Source organism: Tarenaya hassleriana, unplaced genomic scaffold (assembly GCF_000463585.1).
Source record: "Tarenaya hassleriana unplaced genomic scaffold, ASM46358v1 Cleome13, whole genome shotgun sequence".
Classification (NCBI taxonomy): domain Eukaryota; kingdom Viridiplantae; phylum Streptophyta; class Magnoliopsida; order Brassicales; family Cleomaceae; genus Tarenaya; species Tarenaya hassleriana.
Genome location: NW_010963495.1, coordinates 2,231,499 through 2,239,268, shown reverse-complemented (window position 1 = coordinate 2,239,268; position 7,770 = coordinate 2,231,499).

Here is a 7,770-nt window from a genome sequence, read left to right as displayed (position 1 = left end):
TTTGATTGTTGAATGATGCATGGATGAGCTATGGTTCTTAGGAGGCTTGATGGTGCGTCGAAACGGGGATGAAAACCCTAGTTTACGGGACCCGAAACCGAGATCCGAAATCTGTCCATCGCATGGACTGATCGGTCTAGAGAGTAGACTGATCGGTCTATGCGTGACGGTGGTTCTTCTTTTTGGTCAAATTAGGTCATACCTACCAGTCCAAGGGTTGGACCGATCGGTCTGGACCGATGATCAAAGAGGATTTCGGATTATGCTCAACAGACCGTCCGTTCTGGTCCTTGGACCGTCCGTTCTGGTCCTTGGACCGTCCGTTCTGGTCCTTGGACCGTCCGTTCTGGGTCTGTTGGAACGTTCGGTCTTCGGGGTCGGTCTGCATTCGGTCATCCGTTCCAGAAGGTTTGGAACGGACGGTCCACGAATGGCAGACCGTCTGTTCCATGACGATTGGGAACGAACAGACCATTAGAGGCAGACCGTCCGTTCTGGCTTGCTAGAACGGACGGTCTACGTGCTTCTCTGGACCGTCCGTTCCAGTCTTCGGGTTTTTCCAAAAATTAAACCGACAGTCGGTCTGGACCTCGGACAATCCGGGATTCCGAAGATTCGGAATTTTGATCGAACAATTGTTGTGTTGGATCGATTATCAGAATCGGAATCAAAGCCTCACTTAAGACCAAGCTTGATGACAATCCAGAATTCAGAGTTTTGATTGTGCAATCGTTGTCTCGAATCAAATATCTGAATTAGGATAGTGAAAGGGTTCTGGTATCGAATCTAAGGCAAACAAATGTTGTTTGGCCAAGAGATTCTGTATATGGACGACTCAAACGAACAAAGAGTAGTTCATCCGAGTTGATCAGAACAACTTGACTGGAATGACTTGAATTCAGTCAAGGTATCCTGGTGTTCAAGACAAATGAAGCCTCATGTTTTAATCTCAAGCTATTACCGCCCATTAGTAGAGCAACTGTCAAGGCCTCGATCGTCATGGTTACGGGTCATGCCCTAGCTGAGCGTGCCTGACTATCTTGGTGAGGCAGTATGGAGAAATCGTGATTCTCATAGCTCAAATATGGTTGAGCTTCAATTGGGTTATCAAGTCGGACTTGGACCTAATGGTAAGGATGGGATGAGGAACATGCAGTGATAGCGTATCACTATCCCATACACATATAGGAATCACATAGGATGTGATTGACAAAGAGTTGTCTACCTAAATAGCATGGTTTCGAGCGTCATGCCCTAGCTGACTCAAAAGCATGTGAAATATGGATCCTAGCTCACTTAGAAACTCATTGAGGGTGTTTTTCTTAGTAGTAGTCTGTCATATTGCATCTATTATCTGTGATAGTAAGTGTACTAAGTGACTTGCATATTTTCTGTCTGTTTGTTTGTCTTTTTCTGTAGTGTATATCTGTTGCAGGAATCTGGTTAATCTCACCATGCGATCTATCCTTATGAAGGATAAGCCTCTGACCAAGGCTTCTGGATCGATCATTGATGCTTATTGGAAGCATGAGGATGATGATCTGGACGTGTCCAGCTTGATGCTTGGAAAGATGTCTTCGGAATTGCGTGAACAATTAGATGACATGGACAATTCATTGATGGATGATCAGTTGAATATGTCATTCCAAGAGAAAGCTGGGAGCCAAGGGAAGAATGATATGGTGATTGTTGGAAAGAGTTCCAGCAAGAGGAAACGTTCCAAAGGTAAGGGCAAAAGGAAATTGACAAGTGTTGTCACTAAGCCTAAGTCCAAACCCAAGAAGGAAGAGTGTTATTTCTGTCATGCCATTGGGCATTGGTACAGAAATTGCAGACTCTACCTGGAAGATCAAAGGAAGAAGAAGCTTGCAGAAGCTTCAACTTCTGGTATCTTCGTTATAGAGGCCAACTTATGTACTTCTTCATCATGGGTATTAGATACCGGATGTGCCTCACACATTTGTGCAAATGTGCAGGGACTGCGAGGAAGTAGACAATTGGCAAAGGGAGAAGTAGATCTCCGTGTCGGGAATGGAGCAAAAGTTGCTGCATTAACCGTCGGGACTTATGATCTGACTTTACCTTCTGACCTTGTATTAGAGTTGCATGATTGTTATTTTGTACCTGCCATCAGTAGGAACATCATATCGATTTCATGCTTAGACTCAGATGGTTTCAGATTTGTTATTGAGAACAAATGTCTGTCCATTTATAGAGGCGATTTATTCTATGGTAAAGGTTACCAGTTTAATGGCCTTTATATTTTGGAAGATGAACCATCTGGATACAGGTCGATCTATAATGTTAGTACCAAGCGGTTTAAGCCGAACGACTTAAACCCGACCTATCTCTGGCATTGTCGACTTGGCCACATCAACGAGAAACGCATAGCGAAGCTTCATTCTGATGGACTTCTTGATTCTTTTGATTATGAGTCAATTGAATCGTGCGATTCTTGTTTGATGGGCAAGATGACAAAATCTCCTTTTTCTGGAAAAGGAGAACGGGCTACAGAGTTGCTAGAACTCATACATAGTGATGTATGCGGTCCTATGAGCTCTCCCGCTAGAGGAGGTTATCTGTACTTTGTTACGTTTACTGATGATTTCAGTAGGTACGGTTATGTCTACTTGATGAGACATAAGTCTGAAACGCTTGAATTGTTCAAGATTTTCAGAAACGAGGTACAGAACCAACTTGGCAAGACGATCAAGTTGCTTCGATCTGATCGAGGTGGCGAGTATATGAGCCAAGAGTTCACTGACTATCTGGCAGATTGTGGGATTGTCTCACAGCTGACTCCACCTGGAACGCCACAGTGGAATGGCGTGTCTGAGAGGAGGAACCGGACCCTATTAGATATGGTACGGTCTATGATGAGTCAGGTCGATCTTCCTAAATCCTTCTGGGGATATGCTTTGGAAACAGCAGCGCTTATACTGAACAACTGTCCAACAAAGTCGGTTCAGAAGACTCCATATGAGATATGGACTGGGAAGCGTCCCAGGTTAGCATTCATGAAGATTTGGGGATGTGACGTTTACGTGAAACGTCTGGCTTCTGATAAGCTATCCGCCAAATCTGATAAATGCATATTTGTGGGTCACCCTAAGGAAACTAAAGGTTACTGGTTCTACAACCCATCTGAGAATAAAGTGTTTGTTGCTCGGAATGGATCTTTCTTGGAGAGAGAGTTCGTCTCCAAGAGAGTCAGTGGGGGTAGAATAGATCTCGAAGAAGTTCGAAAACCACAAATAGTCGAAGAACCGAGTGAACAGGTCGAAACAGTTCAACCTGTATCACAAGTTGTTGAGACAACACCTCCTAGTGAACCTCGGAGATCTGGTAGAATTCGCCAAGAGCCTACAAGATACGGATTTCTTGTGACTGGAAACGACGAACTCATGTTGTTAGAACATGACGAGCCTACGTCGTATTCAGAGGCTGTGGCGAGTTCCGATTCCGAGAAATGGCACCAGGCCATGGAGTCTGAGATGCAGTCCATGTACGACAACAAAGTATGGACTTTGGTCGACTCATTCGATGGTATTAAGACCATTGGATGTAAGTGGGTTTTCAAGAAGAAAACCGATATGGATGGCATCGTGCATACCTATAAGGCACGACTCGTCGCGAAAGGGTTTCGGCAGATTCATGGTATAGACTATGATGAAACCTTTTCACCAGTTGTGATGCTTAAATCCATACGGATTCTGCTGGCCATAGCTGCGTATTATGACTACGAGATATGGCAGATGGACGTCAAGACCGCATTCCTTAACGGGAATTTGCTCGAGGATGTGTACATGACACAACCCGAGGGTTTTGTTGATCCTAAGAGTCCGAGGAAGGTGTGCAAGCTTCAGAGATCCATTTATGGATTGAAGCAGGCTTCGAGGAACTGGAATCTTCGATTTGACGAGGCAGTCAAAACGTTTGGCTTCTTGCAAAACGAAGATAAGCCTTGCGTTTACAAGAAGGTCAGTGGGAGCGCAGTGGTCTTCCTTGTACTTTATGTGGATGATATATTGCTCATCGGAAATGACATTCCTACCTTGCAAGGAGTAAAATCATGGCTAGGATCGGTCTTTTCGATGAAGGACTAAGGAGAAGCTACCTATATTCTAGGAATCAAGATCTATAGAAATAGATCGAGAAGGCTTCTTGGTCTAAGTCAAAGTACATACATTGACAAGGTCTTGAATCAATTCAAGATGCAAGACTCCAAGAGGGGTGCCTTGCCAATGGGACATGACGTTGCTCTTAGCAAGACTCAGTGTCCAAAGACACAGGATGAGCAAGAGCGCATGAATAGGATTCCATATGCCTCGGCAATTGGAGCCATCATGTACGCCATGTTGTGTACTCGCCCAGATGTATCATATGCATTAAGCATGACTAGTAGATATCAGTCTACACCAGGTGAGGCTCACTGGATTGCGGTCAAGAACATCCTTAAGTACTTGAGAAGGACTAAGGATTTGTTCTTGGTGTATGGCGGATTGGAAGACGAGCTCGCTATAAAGGGTTATACCGATGCTAGTTTCCAAACCGACAGAGATGACTTCAGATCGCAGTCAGGTTATGTTTTCTGCCTGAACGGTGGGGCTATCAGTTGGAAGAGTTCCAAACAGCCAACCGTGGCAGATTCGACTACAGAAGCCGAGTACATAGCAGCATCGGATGCAGCTAAAGAAGCTGTTTGGATCAGGAAATTTGTGGGAGACCTGGGGGTCATTCCTAGCGTTGCAGATCCCATTGAGTTGTACTGTGACAACAATGGTGCGATCGCACAAGCAAAGGAACCCCGGTCACACCAGAGATCCAAACACATACTCAGGCGATTTCATTTGATTAGGGAAATCATCGACAGATGAGACGTGAAGATAAGTAGAGTGTCGACAGATAATAATATTGCCGACCCGCTGACGAAACCTCTCCCTTCGTCAAAGCATGATGGTCATGTTGTGGGTATGGGGATTAGATGCTTGTAGGATAGATCATAGAGCATAGTGGGAGATTGTTGGTTGTAATGCTCTACGATGATCCGTGATATGACATTTTGACTATGTATTGATTCATTGGTTTATGAATGCATTACTTTTCCCGTTATATGATTAGCATGTTTGTTATATTACGGTAAATATCCTTGAATCATTGCAGATGATTCTAAATTCCCTGGTCAGTTATCATTGTGCGGACCAAGCCCAGTTGATCTGCGCTCCGCTTCCTCTGGTCAGCTCGGAGCAGACAGGGAACGGACTGACTCGGTCCGGAGCTGACCAAGTTTGGTCAGCCCCGGACAAGCTCAGTTTTCGAACTGAGTCCGATTCCTGGTCAGTTCGGAGGAGTAGGAGAAGACTGAGTTGGTCCGGAGCTGACCAAAAGTTGGTCAGCCCCGGACCAAGCTCAGATTTTTCTCAAAATGGACAATTCGGCGGACCAGAGAAGCTGACCAAGGTCAGTCCGGCGGACCAGATTCTGGTCAGCTCTGGACTGGACCTCAGACACTTCTCAAGTCCGAAATTTTGTCTTCTTCCTCATGAAATCTCAATCTATTACCGCCCATTAGTAGAGCAACTGTCAAGGCCTCGATCGTCATGGTTACGGGTCATGCCCTAGCTGAGCGTGCTGAGATGTCTAGAGTATCTGATATGAGGAGTGACGTGTCTTGACTGCGTCAAACGTCGTCTTTAACCGGATGATCATAACGGCGTTGCTCAGATACGTTCACGAATCATATGCAGATAGTAGACATGCAATACGGGACTTGTCACCTCCTACGCAGGAGAGATGTCGCTGGGCCCCTCGTGGAAATCGGACTGTGAAAATGCGTGGCCACGCTATAGATGAATGTACATCTATTTTATCAGTCGGTTTGCCTAGACGAGTAAGCGGTTGAACTTGAAGGGTGACTCATACCATGCCCTTGTTCAATATACGACATCGTGAGACAAAGGATCAGAACTCGAACTATTGCTGGCTTTGTTAGATCACCTCTAACTCTATTCTAGGTGGGTGGTCATGGCGTCTTGCTAGAGGCTAACCATGACTTGTGGTTCGGGAAAGGGTTTCCGAAGCCACTACCACTTCGAATGGGCCTACAGGGTCACACACCATTAGGGATGGATCACACGTGAAGAGAGCGACGCGAGAAAGGAACCACGGAACAAACTGGAAGGGTTCCAGAGGGCCAGACCGTCCGTTCTGCGTTGAATTACGGAACGTCCGTTCTACGTAGAAAGTCAGAACGTCCGTTCCAGGTATGGAACGGACGGTCCGACTTACGTGACAGTTATCAGTTTCTCGCGTTTTAGGGTTTTGGGAATTCTAATTAAGTGATAGAGCCGCCACAAACCCTAGATAGAACTCTCAGACGTCCTAGACACTTTCTAGAGCTTTGAAGAAGCTTTCTCTTGAGTTCTAGTGATTGGAATATCGATTCCAAGTCTAGGACATCGTTTTCTCTTCATAAATCCTAGCAGATACGTTCCAAACTGTTGGAATTCATCCCGTCGGTGTGGATACGTGTAGAGGGGTTGTACTTTCAACTCTTGGTGATTAAAACAGGCCCTGGATCGATTGATATTTCCAGATCTTGAAAGAACGAGGTAAGTATTCGAATCCCACGACGATATACACGATTGTTCGGGTTATTGCACAATTGGTTTTGTGTGACGTTTGGCTAGGTTTAGATCTTTCCTTCCGCTGCGTGAAACCTAGAATCCAAACCCTAGATCGATGAGATCCCATGCTAGGAACCCGAAGGGAACCCAACACCACATGCTTGACACTTGCCTTGGTAGCCTCGCGGAGAAGGTTGTCCCGATCGATTCCATGGCTGTCCTCGAGAGTGTCCTTGGCCACGGTAGGAGTTTCGGCCTCTCGAATGTGCAACATTAGCTGTGACGGGGAAGGGTGACATCTGGTGGTTTTGATTCACAGCAAGTTTGGCCTCATGTTGAAGAAGTTTCTCATGAAACTCTTCAACGGAAATCGCGATATCTTTGGCTTGGATCACATCGATGACAGGCTTGTAGTCTTCGGATAGGCCATTGATAATGGCGTCAAGGACGTCTTCATGATCGAGTGGCTTGCCGAGAATAGCCAATTCGTCCGCCTTGGTGGTAACGAAGCGAATATACTCGTCCATCGATTGTGTGCCTTTCACACATTGCTTGATTTGCTCACGAAGTTGAAGGAGATGTCCCCTTGATGCTTTGCCATAAATATTGGCAATGGTCTTCCACGCTTCACGAGTTGAGGGTGCTCGAGCAATGACGGGTTGCAGATTCAAAGATATTGTGCCTAGGATGGCACTGAACAAGAGACGGTCTTGCTGTTTGAAGTCGGCGAAGGCTGGGTTGTCTACAAGCGTTCCGGCATTGTCGATCTTAGCCGGAGGGACGGTGGTGTCGTCCGTGATGAAGCAATCTAATTTGTGGCCTTCAAGGAGAGCACGGATCTGTAGGCTCCAGGTGATGTAGTTGGTCGAAATCAGTTTCGTTATATTCGTCATGTTGACGGTAAGTAGGGTTTTGGTTGGCTCACGGACATCGAAGATCGTAGCGGCAGTGTCAGGAGCATTGGTGTTGGTATTGGTCGCCATGAGAGAGAGCTTGTGTATGGTTGAGTGTCTGGATCAGACCTCGTCTGTGTGAAGAAGAGTTGAATCGAAAAAAAAAACGGCTAGGGTTTTTCTTTGTCTTCAGACTAGGGCTCTTGATACCATGAAGGAGAGAATGAAATCGCACACTTTATTATCCACTG